The sequence below is a fragment of the Lissotriton vulgaris genome, chromosome 3_1 (genome assembly GCF_964263255.1).
Source record: "Lissotriton vulgaris chromosome 3_1, aLisVul1.2, whole genome shotgun sequence".
Classification (NCBI taxonomy): Eukaryota; Metazoa; Chordata; class Amphibia; order Caudata; family Salamandridae; genus Lissotriton; species Lissotriton vulgaris.
Window position 1 is genome coordinate 1562909950 of NC_141689.1, and position 16793 is coordinate 1562926742.

Genomic DNA, 16793 nt, shown 5'->3' on the forward strand with positions numbered 1-16793 from the left:
GCTCGATTCATTACAGAGGTCCGAAAACAACTTTTTTAGGACAATTACATGTCTTCCCAAAAGTACCCCCCTTCTCCCCCTTAGATATGAGTTGGGTAGAAAGGCAGTGGTTGATTTGGCAAAGCTTCACCCGATATTGTATTGGAGACGACTCTGGACTACTCCAGAACTTAAGCACTATGTTGAAGGCTTTTTGGCGTTAATCAAAGGGGATGTTTTCCATAAAATCAAATGGCTAAAAGATCTTAGATCTTTGCTATGTTTGCTGGGTCTCCAAACCCTTTGGGATAACCCGCTAGGCGCACTTTTTCCTAGTAAAATTACTGTAAAGGAGTTGTATTGGGACTATGTGGCTGAGCGGGACTGGAGAAATACTGACTCTAGATCTATGACAGGATGTTATCTGGAATCTAAAATTTCTCCTGACCATGAACTTTATTGGGACAAGATAACAAAGCCATGGGATAGGAAGCTTTTATGTCAATTGAGGATAGGTACTCTCCCGTTCAGATCCCTAACTGGCAGGTGGCGGGGCTCATCAAATACCTCCTGCCCGCTTGTGGATCTGTAAAGGATACTATTGGGCACTTTCTATTCGCCTGTCAAGCCTATGCCATCCCTAGGCAAATCTGGTTAAAATCTGTATGTAAAAACTTAGGTACCAATAGTAGTATCGTAGCTTTGAGAATTATTTGTACTAGCTCTTGTTTGCCGTTGGCCATAGCAGTAGCGAAATTTATGGGGTGGGCTTGGTCTATTAGGAAAAAATTGTTAGCCGAGTAACTGTTTATATTAGGATGGTTTTATTGAAGCTTCATGACGTAGTTCGTATTTTATATTGTATGTATATATGTATATGCTTTTTATTTAAAGTACTTGCTTTTTTTTGTTTGAGGCAACCATTTAATACTGTTTTAATATTTCTGTATGTACTGTGCTTTTATGAGAAATGCTCGAATAAAGCCTCTTTGAAATTGTAAATTGAAATTGCTACCCAAAAGTGCATTGCGATTTGTAATTACCATTAAAAACTGAAATTATTATTATTATTATTATTAGGATTTATAGAGTGCATGGCTACCCGGAGGCCTCCCAGCGCTAAGCACGAACACAGAGAAGCGAGAAAGAAGTAGATTAGGTGCACTCAAACAACCAGGTTTTTAGTTTCTTCCTGAAGGTGGATTCTGATACTGTGAATCTTAACTCCCTGAAAGAGAATTCCAAACCTTGGGCGCAAGGTGGGAAAAGGCTCTTCCCTCCATCTGCCCCTTTTTATTCTGATAGTTTTTAACAATCTAAAATCAAAAGGGTTTAGTCTGTCCACTACCAGGTTATATGTGGTTGTGTAACTATGCCGTGCTCCAAGGTATCACTCGCTGAACGGGAGTGTTGAAAATATCAATAAAGTTGCATCCCCACGTAAGTGGGGTATGTCCCCCGGGCACTGGTTGTCGTGTGCTTAGAAAAAAGGTTTCTCATATGAATCAAATTGTTATGTGAAAACGACGTTCCGTCCTTTATGTAACGATTTACATCTTTTAATAGAATGTTGCGTCACAATTCATATAGAAATATTGTGATTCTTCAAACACTTCAATTCCCTGAATGCATTTCAATTGTTGAATAATTTTTAATGATCCCATTTCGGCATCATTGCCTTCATTTGGGGATAATCTGCAAACAGTAATACAAATATACATGAGGAAAAGTAATGGGTGATTGACCTTCACCAAATGATGACCCGTGGTTTATAAATAATATAGGTGGTTTTGGTAAAAACTCTTGGCTTCTCTCTTAGTTCTTGGCTAAATATGTCGGGCAGTGATGTTAATGATGTTATGAGCTGTGTGCTCAAACGCGATGTTAAACTGACTCCAAACGAGTCATTGAGCTTATTAACTCCAATATGTGTCAACAGTGTTTAAAACACCGAACAGAAAAAGTTAAAGTTAAAAAGATTCAAATGATACGACACCCGCTTGTGGCGTCAGTATTATTTCAGCTGTGTCTAAATATGTTGGACAGTGATGTTAATGATGTTATGAGCTGTGTGCTCAAACGCGATGTTAAAATGACTCCAAACGAGTCACTATGCTGTGTTAACGGTGTGTAACTCACCGAACGGAAAAAAGTTAGCAAGGTTCAAACGATACGTCACTCGCTCATGGTGTCAGTGCTGTTTAGACGGAATGCATGCAACATGCAAGTTTAATAGAAAGCTATTTGATCAGTACGGCTTACCGAGTGTTGGGGATAAAAAAATCACCGGAAGTCTTCTGAATGGCGTTGGTTCTCTCGCGATGCATTCGGGTGCTGTGTAACTGACGCTCGGATGGTGGGCAGTTTATATGGCATGTAGGGGTTGCGTTAGTAAACACAAAGGACGGTTCATGTACACAGAGAGCTCAAATAAAGCTTCAAAGGTGCACAATAAAAAACAAACATTGTAGCCCGAGGAAAAGTGAAGGTGAATGTTTACACGTGTGGTGACTGGATCAGTATATGATGCTCGGACTTTCAAACAACCACAATTATTAATTGAACCTCTGGTTAAAAAATGATTAACATGAATCTAGAAAAATCGGTCATCTCAGTTATACAGGTCTAAAAGAGTCTGAAACAAATAATACAAATAATGTTCTGAGTAAATGATAATCACAGTTTCTTGCTGCAATGTGAAAACCATTGGATTACCCTTTTGAACTCTATGAAGCCATTCGGCATGAATGATGGTATGGAATACTCATGTTACCTTTAATAACAATGAGCTATAGTGGGATTATGCTGATTGTCTCTACCCTCTCGCCTGTCAATGATTTCCAGTGTGCAATACTGTATTTGGCTGATGTTATGTCCGGCTTCCAGAAAATGTTGAGCAACTGTTGATTTAATTTGTTTTGTTCTAATATTTGTGCTCATTTAACCGTATTTTTATTTTCCTTTCGGTTTGCCCAATATAAACCTTTCCAAAAGGGCACTTTATCATATACACCACGTTCGGCGTATCGCATGTTGCTGTTACCTTCATTTTAATCTTGTATCCCTTCATAGGGTGGGTGATGTAAGTTCCTTTAATGATGCTGTTGCAGTTATTACAATTCCAGCAGGTAATTGTGCCTTTGAATGAAGCCTCCGTTGGTGTTTGTCTGGGGTGTTTTAATCTTTCGTCAATGTTTTTACTTCTGGTGTAGGCGAAGATTGGTTCATGCTCAAAAATAAGTTTAAAGTCCAGTTCCAGCCTGAGTATTTGCCAGTGTTTCTTGATTATTCGTTTGTACGAAGCACTCATTGTGGAAAATTTAGAGACTACACTGATTTGGTTCTTGATTGTTTTTTTTTAATTCTAAGAATGTCTTCTCCCTTTTTGGGGAGAACAACGGTCCCTCGCTTGTTGTAGTACTTGGTCAGGGTATCCGCATGCTTTGAACCTCTGTGTCATGTTTTCAAGTTGTTCCAATGCTTTTTCTGGGTTAGATACTATCTTTTTTACTCTTAGTAATTGTGAATATGGCAAATGTTGTTTAAGCGTTTGCGGATGGAAACTTTGATAGTGAAGTGTGTTGTTCCTGTCTGTGTCCTTCCTGTATAAATCAGTTTCAAAGCCAGATGATGTTTTAGTGATTCTTACATCCAAGAACATGATAGATTGTTGCTGTATTTCAAAAGTGAATTGTATTCGATTGTCAATTAGATTGAGTTTGTGTAATTGTTCTGATAAGATGGTAATTGGACCTTTCCAGAGGATGAAGATATCGTCTATAAATCATAGATATAGTTTCAGATGAAATGTCCATGGATGTACTGTTAGGATGTTATCTTCTTCGAAGCGGTTCATAAAAATGTTGGCGTATGCCGGAGCGGCACAGTTTCCCATGGAAGTGGCAGTTTTTTTGTTGGAACCAATCCTCTTTCCACTTAAAGTAACTATGTAGTAAAGTGAATTCTATGAGCTCCATAAGAAAAACCTTTAGATCTTGTTCATAATCTGTGTGTAACAGAGCATATTCAACTGCTTCTATTCCTAATTAATGAGGGATGGATGTATAACGTGAATTAACATCCACCGTACATAATAAGGTTTCTTCTTCTTCTTCTTGTTCTGAAAAGGTAACTTGGTGGAGCTTGAGCAAAAAATCAGTGGTGTCTTTGTTAAATGATCTCGTAACCGTAACACATGGTTGTAAATGTCAGTCTAAAAAGTTTCCCACTGGTTCATGTAAGCTTCCCTGAGTGGTGACTATCGGCCTGCACGGAGGAGTAACCAGATTTTTGTGTATTTCTGGTACCATGAATAGTGTGGGACTCTTGGGATGAGGTAGTAGTAGGTATTTCTATACTTTGTCGTTTATTTTGCCTCCGTTTGGCGTAAATGTCTGCCCATGAGTAAACTTCACCCATGTTATAATCAATGGTGTCTCTGCGAAATTTGCGTATTTTACATTCATTGACTTCCGCTAAGTGTTTGGCTAGTTGGTTATTGATGTCCTCCAATGTTTTAGTCAGTTCTTCTGCTGTCACGCTTTTTTCAAGTTCAGTCTCGACATTTGAGATTTCTTTTTGCCTAGTTCTTCCAAAATATTTGAGAGCTCTTCAATAGTAAGTAGAATTAGATCCAATGAGCACTTGTTTAAAATTGCAAACGACAACCAGTGCCCGGGGGACATACCCACTTACGTGGGGATGCAACTTTATTAGTGTTTAACAATCTCTCAGAGCCTGACCTCAGGTTTCTGTCAGGGAGTAGGCCTACTAGATTTCTAATCTTGCTGGGCCCTGTGTTGTTTACGGCTCTATATGTGAGGCAAAGTACTTTAAATTTAATTCTCACCTCAATAGGGAGCCAATGTAGCTGTCTGCGATGCTTCTTCACTGATTACTTCATTGGCATCTGACACAGAAGCCTAGCTGCGGCATTCTGGGCTAGCTGTAACTTATTGATGACATACTTAGGAGCACCCAAAAGGAGCTTGTTACAATAGTCCAGGCAGGACGTGACCAGGGAGTGTATTTCAGTTTTTCTTAGCTGTAGGGGAATTAGGTCTAGGATTTTCCTGAGCATTCTTAACAGCCCAAAGCAAGTTCCTGCCACCTTGCTTTCTTGGGTATCCATGGTGAGTTCCTTATCCATCAGAAGCCGAGATTTTTTATAGCAGTACTCGGGACTGGAGCGCTCCCTAGGCAGCGTGGCCAGCTAGCCAGGGACCTGGGTACCCCTGCTTTGCTAAGGACCATCAGTTTGCTTTTGTCCCCGTTTACTTTTAGACAGCTCTCTGTCATCCATTTGACCACCCATTCAAGACAGGGCTCCAGCTGTCTAGATTCGCCATTGATCTTGGAGTCAAGAGACACCACCAATTGGGTGTCATGAGCGTATGAGATTACTGGGATGCCATACCCTTGAATTATGTCTGCCAGCGGGCGCATATAGATATTAAAATACGTGGTTCTAAGTGATGAGCCCTATGGCACCCGCACGGGAGTGGCTTACTATCAGAGAAGAGGCTGCCTTCCATAACCCGGAAAAACCTCCCTTCCAGGAAGGACCCCAACCAGTTCAGGGCATTACCTTGAATACCGATTTCCCTGGGTCTGTTAGCCAGCAAACCATAGTCAACAGTATCGACGGCTGTGCTTGGGTCTAGGAGCAGTATTGCAGCTGCTCCTCCTTGATCCAGGGTCCTTTTTAGTTCTTCGGACACCACTAACTGGGCAGATTCCGTGCTGTGCATACATTGAGGAGCCTTTGCAAGTCGCCAGAGAAAGCAGGCCGCAAAGGGATGTCATTCTCCCCTGTGACTCACAATGCAAGGTACAAATGACTCCCTGGCCTCAAAACATGGAATGTTAAACAAGCATTGGTAAGGCCAATACGTCTCCTATATATGATATTTATTGGCTTTGTCAAGGTTTTTTTAGTCATGTTGTATAGCAGCGCAGCTGTTCTGCGGCATGGCTGAAATTATTGAAAAAATATTGGCATAGCCAATTGGTCTCGCCTGTAAGACCTTATAAGTGATTAGCCAGAACAATTGGCTTTGCCAATGTGTTTAAGCTATGTTGTAGAGCAGTGTGGCTGCTGTGCAGCATGTTGAAAAGTTATAACAAAAATGTGTTAAAAGCATTTCTGTTACCTTATATATAACCAAGAAGACATTACATACATCTGAACCACCCTATTGAAGAATATAAGAATTAACATTAAAAAATGTCTTCTAGTTTTTTTGTCCTTGCAATGGTGGCAACGTCTTCCTGCCTGTTTTAATACTTGTTTGTAATATCTTTTTTTGGTTATGGGGGGACATATATAACGGGAGGGTGGAGGTTGGAAAATAGTACCAGAACTACAACACGAGCAGCGTCCAGAGGGTGGACTGAGGTGATGCTGAGTGATGCTGAGGTGGTGGTGTGCTGGTGCGTAAGTGATGCTGAATGATACTCAGGTTGTGCTGAGTGATGCTGAGGTTGTGGTGCTGTGCTGGTGCTCAGGTAGTGCTGAGTGATGCTGAGTTGGTGCTGTGTTGAGGTGGTGCTGCGCTGATGCTGAAGTGGTGCTGAATTGCTGCAGAGATGGGGGTTGTGATGGTGCTAAGTTGGTGCTGCACTGGTGATGGTGCACTGATGCAGAAGTGGCGCTGTGCTGATGCTGGGTTGGTAGTGTGCTGATGTTGAGGTGGTCCTGGGCTGGTGCTGAGGTAGTGCTGTGTGATGCTCAGTTGGTGCAGCACTGGTGTTGGTGCAATGACGAGGAGGTGGTGCTGTGCTGTGATGGTGCTGTGCTGATGCTGAGGTGGTGCTGCTCAGGAGTCACTGTGCTGATTCTGAGGTGATGCTGCGCAGATGATATGCTGGTGCTGTGCTGGTGCTGAGGAGGTGCTGCAGGGGTGCTGAGGTGGTGCAGGGTGAAACTGAGGTGGTGCTCGGGTGGTGGTGTGCTTATGCAGAGGTGGTGCTCAGGTGGTGCTGAGTGATACTGAGTTGGTGCTGAGTGATGCTGAGGTGATAGTGAGTGGTGCTTTGGTGGGGCTCAGGTGGTGCTATGCTGGTACTCAGGTGGCGCTGAGTGATGCTGAGTTGGTGCTGTGCTGGTGCTAAGGTGATGCAGCACTGGTGCTGAGGTGTTTCTGCGCTAATGGTGAAGTGGTTCTACGATGGTGCTGAATTGCTGGTGAAGTGTTGCTGCGCTATTGCTGAGGTGGTGCTGCACCATTGCGGAGGTGGTGCTGCACTGATGCTGTGGTGGGGCTGGGCTGGTGCTGAGGAGGTGCTCCACAGGTGGTGATTCATTGATGCAGAGATGAGTGATGCTGAGAGGATGCTGAGTGTTTGCTGAGGTGGTATTAAGTGATGCTGAGGCGGTGGTGCTGTGCTGGTGCTCAGGTGGTGCTGAGTAATGTTGACTGGGTGCTGTGCTGAGGTGATGCTGCACTGATGCTGAGGGGGTGCTGCGCTGATGCTGAAGTGGTGCTGGGTTGGTGCTGAATTGCTGCTGAGGTGGGGTTGCGCTCGTTCTGAGGTGGGCTGCACTGGTGCAGATGTGGGCTGTGCTGGTGGTGGTGGTACACTGAAGCGGAGGTGGTGCTGATGGTTGATGGTGCTGTGCTGGTGCTGAAGTGGTGCTGTACTGGTGCTGATGCTGAGGTGGTGCTGCACTTATGCTGAGGTGGTGCTGCACTGGTGGTAGTGCACTGATGAGGAGTTTATGTCATGCTGTTGCTAAGATGTGTAGGAGAGTAGGATCTGCTTACTATGGTTACCCTCACTTTTTGCTGTAGTTTCACTGTTTTTCGACTTTAGTCTGGCTGGGGCACTTCTATCCAGGACCCCAGCCCATCTGCTTCCTCTCTAAAATGATTGCATGTACTTTAGGTACACTCCAGTTTGGTTACTGGGGTACCCCTGTGAGTCCCCAGTATATGGTACAGTATGTACTAAGGGCATAGGTACCCCAGAGGCCTACCAGGGGCTGAAACATGTATTATGCCACCCCTGGGAAGCCTTTCGAATTGACACACAGGACTGCTACTGCAGCCTGGGTAAGGTGGTGCATGCACTCCTTACTAAGATATAGGTTAACTATGTATGCCATAATCACTGACACATAAATACCTATCAGTCACTCCTATGGCAGGCCTTATCAATCCTGAAGGCAGAGTGCTTGGTTTTGTGTGAGAGGGTGCCCATGCCTGAGCTGGGTCCCTAAGCAACAGCTTTCACAGCCTATTCTCTGAGGCTGTTCTGTGAAGCAGCCAGACCATATAGTCTTAAGTGCATTATAACCTCGCGGTAAATGCTAACTTTGGAATGGCTGCATGGAAACATGTTGTGTTTGGTGTCAAACACTTTGGAATCCTACACTCCCCCCCCCCCACCAGTCCTGGCAGGTGGGGTACCACCCTTCTAGAGGGAGAGACATGTACACACTGGTCTGACCGGTAATAGTTTAAAAGAACCCTGGCATCACAAAATGGATGCTGCAGCCACAGACACCGGTCTGACCTCCTGCTGCTGGACGAAACTCCAGCAGGGAAGGCCTGGACAGTAGGTTTCCTGTCACAGGGAGGTGTAACCACCTTCCAGACAGGCTTTAGTGTATTGGGGCAGGGTGGGAGCACTCAGAGAATGCTTCTCAGACAGCACTGGGGGCACATTTGGCGTCCCTGTGCATATCCCAGTTCAAACCGGTTGCAGGGGCACTCAGCCCCTGCTCTGGCACGAAACTGTACAAAGGAAGGGGGTGTAACCACCCCTCGTTCAAGACCCTCCCATAGGTGGGTCCCCAGAGTATGTCCAACCCATTTTCTTAGTATCAGTAAGGGACCCCTGGCAATAGGACTTTAGATTACACCTGTACAAATTCCTGACACTGAATCCTGGAACTTCGACTCTCTACTCACGACTAGAGGATGGAAGAACCTCCCTTGGGGTCAAGGAGTGACTCCCCTGTTCAAACAGGCACAAAAGATCTTGCCGGTCTGCATTTCTGAACCTCCCGCCGTACTCCGAAGTATTTGTGACACAGGACATGGACTTCCAGACTTCTTGGAGGCCGACACAAGTTTCCAGCAAAGCTGAGACCCACAACCCTAAACGAGTGACGTGGGACCAGAACTCCTGGACACCGTGCACATTTGATAGTGCATCAACTTCCTGAGCTTTCCCGAAGTTGTGCATTAGGGTACTTGTAGCCCAAGCCCGAGCACCATCTGCACTTAAGATTGTGGGCCTACACTCCACGAGTGTTCAGTGAGCCCGCTTCTAGCATTCCTGCTTGAGGCCCCTTTGCAATCCCTGGTCCGTCAACTGGTGGGTCCCCTCGAAGGTAACTTTACTTTTCCTTGGGCTTCCCTGGTTGCTCCAGATGTGCCCTTACTCCCCACCGCGTGGTGAGTCCCTCAGACCTTGCTGGTCTGCACTGAAGCCAATCTCTGCTTTCTGCATGGATTGCTGTTGCCAAGGCTTGTTGGGTCCAATCCGGAAACCGACACCGTAGCACTCGACATCCTTTGGGAACCAGCTCAAACCCAGCACCTGGTTGTTGTCGACGCCTCCTGGTCCTCGTGGCTGAAGGGTCAAGCTTCACCTTCTTCACCTGCAAGCACCCGACATCGGTGGGCATCCGCTCATCACCTTCTTAGTCACTGGCAAGTGACCCAGACACTGTCCCCTCTGCTTTCAGGTTCTTCTCATCCTTGATCCAGGCTTGGATCACTCCGAACATTTCCACTTGGACGTCAGCAGCACTTTGCAGCAGATCGCCATTGAAAACGACGATGCAACCCGATACGAAAAGACACCTATGCACCCGGCTTCCCTGGGTGAGGTAACTCAAGTACTCCTGTGCTCCCGTGGGTGTTGACTCTGATGTGTTTTATCTAGGAACCCGATTCAATATTGTGACTTTATGCCCCTATACAGCTATAATCAATAATATCCCTATAATGGCATAATAATCAGATCCATATTTCAGTAAATCGCCCTTGCAGTCCAAGGCACGGCAAAAGCTACTTCCTTGGATTCCTAGAGAGCACACGAGTTCCTTCGACACACCAAACCTCCAGGAACCTGGGAAAGCCCTGCTTGCTTTGTTTTGATTTGTAATAGAACTCCTGCGAGCACTGTAAGAACGGCCAGTTCTTAGTGACATCTTTATTGACGTCTTATGTCCAAACCTTACATCAAACTCAGCACCTTTCAGGTATAAATATACCAACTTTGCCTTAAGCAAACACACGGTGGTGGTTCTGGAGCAGAGCAGCTAATCTACTTTCCGAGAGCCCAGCAAAAGCGAGAAGCCCACGGACGCTGCCCCTCCTCTTTGACGCGCTGAGAAAGACGCTGTCTTTTCTCCTGCCGAGAAAATCCAGCTCCGGCGTTTCCAGTAAGCATGGGCGGAAAATCCGTTTCGCTCGCGGATTTTGCGGATTTTCGGTAAATTCGCAATCCGCGAGATTCGCGAATCTCCCGCAAAATCCGCAAATCCGCGAGCAGCGGATTTTGCTCGCACTGCTCGCACTGTTCGCGTGAGTTCGCGGCTTCCCAGTACAACTTCGCGCCCCGCGAATAAGTGCAAAATTGCAGAAATACGATCTTAGCAAAACTGAAACTACTTACCAGGTTCAAAAGTTCAGGCTCATCATTAGTAGCCATTTCCTGTAGTGCTTCCTGAGGGGCCCCTCCAGAGTTCAGTTGCCAGTTGCAACTATTATGTGACCCTGCTCTGAACCTCAGAATAGTTACACATATGCCACAAAGGTCCTGAATTACAGCTAAGGGAGACAAGCAGGAGCCAGGCTGGAGGTTCAAATCCATTAATCAGCCCCTAATTCATTATTGTCAGTTGGGGCAGGGCAGGTGTTGTAACTAATTTTGCAACAATGAAAGCACTTAGCAAGTTCAAAAGATCACTAATCAGGAAGCACTAAGGAAGCAGGTGCCAGCTAAAAAAATATTCTGTGACACATTAATCAGCCCCAAATTAATTCAGGTCACTTGAGGCAGGGAAGGTGTGCTTGCGTTGCCACAATAATGTACACTGACTGGACAACCAGAGGGTGCTGTGATGAAACAGAGGGTGGCATGGGTGGGCCAGAGGGTGGCATGAGTAGTCAGAGAGTGGCAGTGGTGACAGAGAGTGGCAGTGATGAAGAAGAGTGTCCCAAACAGGCTGGACACGTAGAAAACAACAAGTTCGCGAAATTTGCGACCCGACAGGTAAGTTCGCAATTTGCGACATTGTACAAAACCCTCGCGAACTGGCAGAAACCCGCGCAAACACACAAAAAAAATCCGCAAATTCGCGAGAATTCGCGGATTTTGCGGATTGCGAGTTCGCAAATCCGCAAAATTCGCGAACGCGAGATTCGCAAAATTCGCCCATGCTTAGTTTCCAGCCTACCCTTGCGGGTGACTGGGATATCGAGTCCTGAGAGAGAGATACCAGACCCCCTACATTCTTTTCCCAAGGTACAGTGCTGACTAAACCCTTAGAGAGAATTCTTGAACAGATCCTTGGCAACAAACCTACTTAACTTAAACTGCTACTTACTTACTCCTTCCCACGTATTAAGCTTAGGTCAGGTACACCGGGGTAGGCTTATTTTAGAAGCACCAGTTAAGCACGTTAGCCTATGTATATATGTATATATATTTTATCCATTTTAAAGTGTCTTATGGCTAAGAAACCATATCAATGCTTTTACAGTATTATTTCATAATACTCCTTTTACTGTACGTACTTTACTTTACATTAAGTATTGCAATTGTGGCAATTCATTTCTCTTGCATGAGAAGGAAGACTGCTCAATACATAATACCTTTTATTGAAAACGCCTGTCTCTCTATTCTCTGCACCCTGGTGAAACTAAATATGCACATCTGACTGAGTGAAATAGCTCAAAAATCACAAAAAACCTGGTCCTAAGGGCAATTAATCTTATGGATCTGTGAACATCTGTGGATTGCCAAAAGATCATTCCAATCACACCTCTGATTCTAGAGATTGTTACCATGCTCCAGACTATTGCCAAAAATAAAAATAGCCAATCTCTGATAAACATATAACTAGACTTCACAGTACAAACATCCACTAGAAGGACAACATTTGAAAAAATGTGTGAATAGCTAGATGACACCTCACGGGCGCACCACCAATGGGACCCCTGGTTGGTACTCACCAGGATGGCCCTGTTCTCATCATCGGTGTCACCTAGCTTAACGTAAACGTGTCCGACACCCAAAGGAAAAGGAGACAGTGAATGGTGCAGTGTACGCAAAAACTTATATGTGACAAGGACTAACAACGTTCAACATATAACACAACAACTACTGTGCATACAAGATACAGAAACCTTTTATTTGCATTCTCTTGTTGCCAACAGTAAACATATATACATAAAAAGGAGTGATGCGAATACTACCTATCGATTCGCACTCAGCTCGCAGCTGACATGTTTCATTGCCTTGGTATGAATCAGGCAATTTCTTCAGGGCAAAGATTTTTGAAAAGCCACTGCCAGCGATACTGTGTTTTACGTGCTGTAAATCAAGGTGGACATATACGTATGAGGGACTGCCTGTAATTTTACTGTGTAGTTAACACAGCATCAAATTATTGCATTACACCACAAAATGGACAATAATTACCTAAATGGCGGCTTTTACTTTCATACCGTTACTGCTACGTCTTTATAAAATCATGGACCCACTCCCGATCAGTGAGTATGGTCTTTCCTCCCTTCTATTTTTATCTAGTAAAGAAAGGTACAAAGGAGAAAGCCACACGGGCGGACATTAGAGGCAGTAATTCTAGTCTCACCGAGTCTGTATTGCAATTCCCAACAGGTCTATCCGTTTCGCAGCGTTTACCAGTGGAGAATACTCGTTCGGCGTCTTCTCAGCACCGGAACGCCGAGCGAGTAGAGTGTGTTCTATTTATTTTCCGGCTTCAACCTAACTCGGATTGTGATTGGTCCGAGCGGTCACATGGCTTGCGTGTCGGTAGACTGTGAGCTTATCACCAGTGTTTACGTTTCCCATATTGTTTAGTTTTTAAACAAATATCACGTTTCCTGTATAAAAGAGGGTGGGCAGTACTCAAGCCTGGTATCAAGGGTCAAAATTATTACAATTATTACAGGCATACCGAGTGTACTACGTTGAATCGGTCGGCCATATTGGAACGGTCTGCCGAGAATTCCCTCTGTATGCCCATGGACACCTCAATCAAACTTCAGCAGTCACATTGTTATATTAAGTATGGATAAAATACCTAGTGTCCACTTTTTAATGTAGGGGATTTTACATTCTGGACCCGACCGTTATATATTTCATATTTCAGAGGGACTCAGTAGGTGAATGTGTTCACAAGGTAAATGATATTTTTTCGGTTTTATTTAACATACCTCATTACAAAACAGTGCAGTTGAGGTCTTGCAAGTTTTTTAACGCGAATCCACGGTTTATAAGGAGGGTAAGGAATATTGGTTCGCGTGGCACAGTTCAAACTCCTAGGCGAAAAGGAAACAGCATCCTGTAACATTTCATATTATATGTTTATGTATCAGACCTTAGATTGCTGAGCCAAGGGACACCTATACAGATATTTCAGCGTAACTTGTTCCATTCCAATAATTCATTTAATCCTTGCTGTTCGCTTCGTTCCTGGTATATCCAGCGTGCTTCTTTTGTCACCAGACGTTTTTCCATAGACTATGTCTCGCCTACCACTCTTTCCAGCACCACCCAGGTGAACGAGTGTTTATTACGATGACAATGTTGTACCAACTTTGTGGTCAATCTGCCCTGTCATATTGTGCTCAGGTGCTCTTGTATGCGGAGCTTGATCTTGCGTGTCGTTAGTCCGATGTACTCAAAGCCACACTCACAGCTCAGTCTATATACAACATTTGTAGTGTTACAGTTACTGAAATGATTCAGTGTCCATATCTTTCCGGATTTTAGCACGACTGTAGTGCTTTTGTTCGTAAGGTGGCACACCGAACAATTCCCACAAGGGTGATGTCCATTCGGTACAGTAGTTGTTTCTGTTGGTGTTTTCTCTATCATCCTTGTATGGACCAATTTGTCCTTAAGGTTGTGGGCCCTTCGGAAGGCAAAACGGGGTGGAGGCATCTTGTGTTCTTGTGTAGTCAGAATGTGCCAATGTTTTCTAATGGCTTGACGAATCTTCGAGGCCAACGGGTCAAAGGTCATGACCACTGGTAGACATTCTGATTTTTCTTTCTTTTGTGATTCTAAGAGAGCTGACCGAGGTGTATTCAAGGCTCTCTTATTCGCCTGGCGAATTACTTTGCTTGGATAGTCCCGTGCTTTTAGCCTACTGCTAAGATCTTTGGCTTGTTCTTTATAGACTTCAGTCGAAGAACAATTCCCCCTGTACCGCATGAATTGGCCCACTGGGAGGTTGTCCCTCAGTGCGCTGGGGTGGTACGATTGATAGGCCAGTAACAAATTCCTATCCGTAGGTTTTTGATGCACGCTGGTAGCAAACTTTCCTTCGGAGGCTTCAATATCCAAATCGAGGTAGACTGCACTAGTGTGGTGGTACTTCCACGTGAACCGCAGGCTCATGTCCTGCGTGTTTAACCAGTTTAAGAACTGAAGGAGCGAATCTTCTTCTCCTGACCAAATGAGGAGCACGTCATCGATATAACGTCTCCACAAGCGTAGATGGTCTTTAAAGGGATTGTTATCTGATTCGATGACGTGCTCCTCAAACTGTCCCACGTAGATACAAGCCACACTTGGCGCCATCGTAGCCCCCATTGATGTTCCCGTCACTTGGAGAAAAAGGTAATTTTTGTAACAGAAGTAGTTTCTTGTCAGCGCCAATTCGACGCATTGTAGGATGAAGCTTTGCGGCGCATCGTAAAACCATTCTTGTTTTCTCAGTGCTTTAGCTATTGCTACAAGGGCCGCCTCCTGTGGGATGCATGAGTATAAAGACTCGATGTCTATAGTTACGATGTACTCTGTAGCCGGGTTGAAAGACATGGAGTCAAGGACGTTCAGAATGTCTGTGGTGTCCTTCACGTAAGAGTTTTGGTTTATTACTGATTCGCGAAGGTAGTAATCTGCGAATTGGGACAAGGGTTCCAAAATAGACTGGATACCCGACACAATAGGCCTGCCAGGGGGGGGCCTGGCAGGCTTATGTATTTTTGGGAGGATATAGAAGGCCGGAGTCCTCGGGTTGGTGTTAATGAGGAACTCCGCCTCCTTCGCACTTATCCATTTCTTTTCTTTCGCATTCACGACAAGTTGTGTGATAATGTCCTTCAGTTCCGGTGTGGGGTCTCTAGCAAGGGGTTGATAGTTAGTTCTAACATCTAAAAGTCTTCGTACCTCCACTTCATAGTCAGACGTATTTAGAATCACAATAGCGCCGCCCTTGTCGGCGCTCTTTATAGTTATTTTGTCGTTATTCTGAAGGGACTTGATGGATTCCCAATTCTCTTTCGTCATGTTTTTAAAGCCCATAGATTTGTTCTTATTTTCTATGTCTCTAATCTCTTCCAAGACTTTTGCCTCAAACACCGCGGTTTCAGGACCAATCGATGCATTGGGGGGGCAGAAGGAAGAGGGTTTTCTTAAGTTGGAATTAAAACCCTTACTTTCTTCAGATGGTTGTTTCGAGAAGAATTTTTTTAGTTTGATTCTACGCATCGTTTCGTGGAACTCGGTTCGACATTTGAAGGCGTCATGGTTAGGCGTAGGCACGAAGCCCAATCCCTTATTCAGCACCTTCTCTTCTTCAGCTGTCAGAAGGTGGTTAGATAGGTTCACTACAATGCTATTCACAATGGTTTCTTCCCTCTGCTCCGCGTCATTCGTGGTGAGGAGGTTTGCCATTGTTGTTGTTGTCGATTGCCCCGTCCTCTCCCTCTTCCTTGTTGTTGTTGGAATCCCGGACCTTTGTTGGATGCTTGGCCCTGTTCTAAAAAATTCCTCAACAGTGTATTTAAATCGGTGTTAGATGGTTCTGATTGGTTAAATCTCACTCTGCTAGTGCTAGGGCCTGGTTCAGGATCTTCTTCACTTGACGTGTTGGCAAACGACCAGTTTGCAGGTGCTCTTTTGTGCTGTTGGAACCGGGTTACCTTGCCACTTCTGTTACCACCAGTCTGTGGTTGTTGTTCTTGGGCTGACTGATAGTATGCGTCGTTAATATAAGGGAATGCCCACTCGTGTGTGTAACATTGGAGGTTACGCTGTAGTCCTCTGATTTTCTGTGTCACCATGTATTCCTTATATTCTTCCAGATCTGTTTTGACCTTCTCTAGATGTTCCTTGGCATCAGCAAAACTACTGTCACGATTAATGGTTTCCTCTAGTTCAGCAATTTCATTCAGTACCTCTTCGCTTAGTCGTTGAGCTGTACTGATTATGAGGATTAACCAGTCTCTTGTACACTTGTTGGCAATGTAACTCCAATCACATCGGAATTTTTTATCGTCCAAAAAGATACGTGGCTCGATTCTGACTATAAGACTAACGGGGGAAGCTCCCGCTTGATAATATTCTGACATAAGGGCTCCATGTAAGGCAATCCTTATGTGTTTCTTTTTTAAATTACTTAGTTTCTCCCATTCTTCCCTTACTTTATTGGTCCCTGTTAGGGGGTTATCGCTAAAGAGGGAGGGGGCTGATAGAATCGCTGCAATTTGTGCGTCTGAAAAGGCCAGGCAATTTTTAGCCATTCCAAAAAACTAGACTGGTGTAATACAATGCGGCAGTTTCAGTGATATAACAGCACGGTTAAAAATCAGAGTACA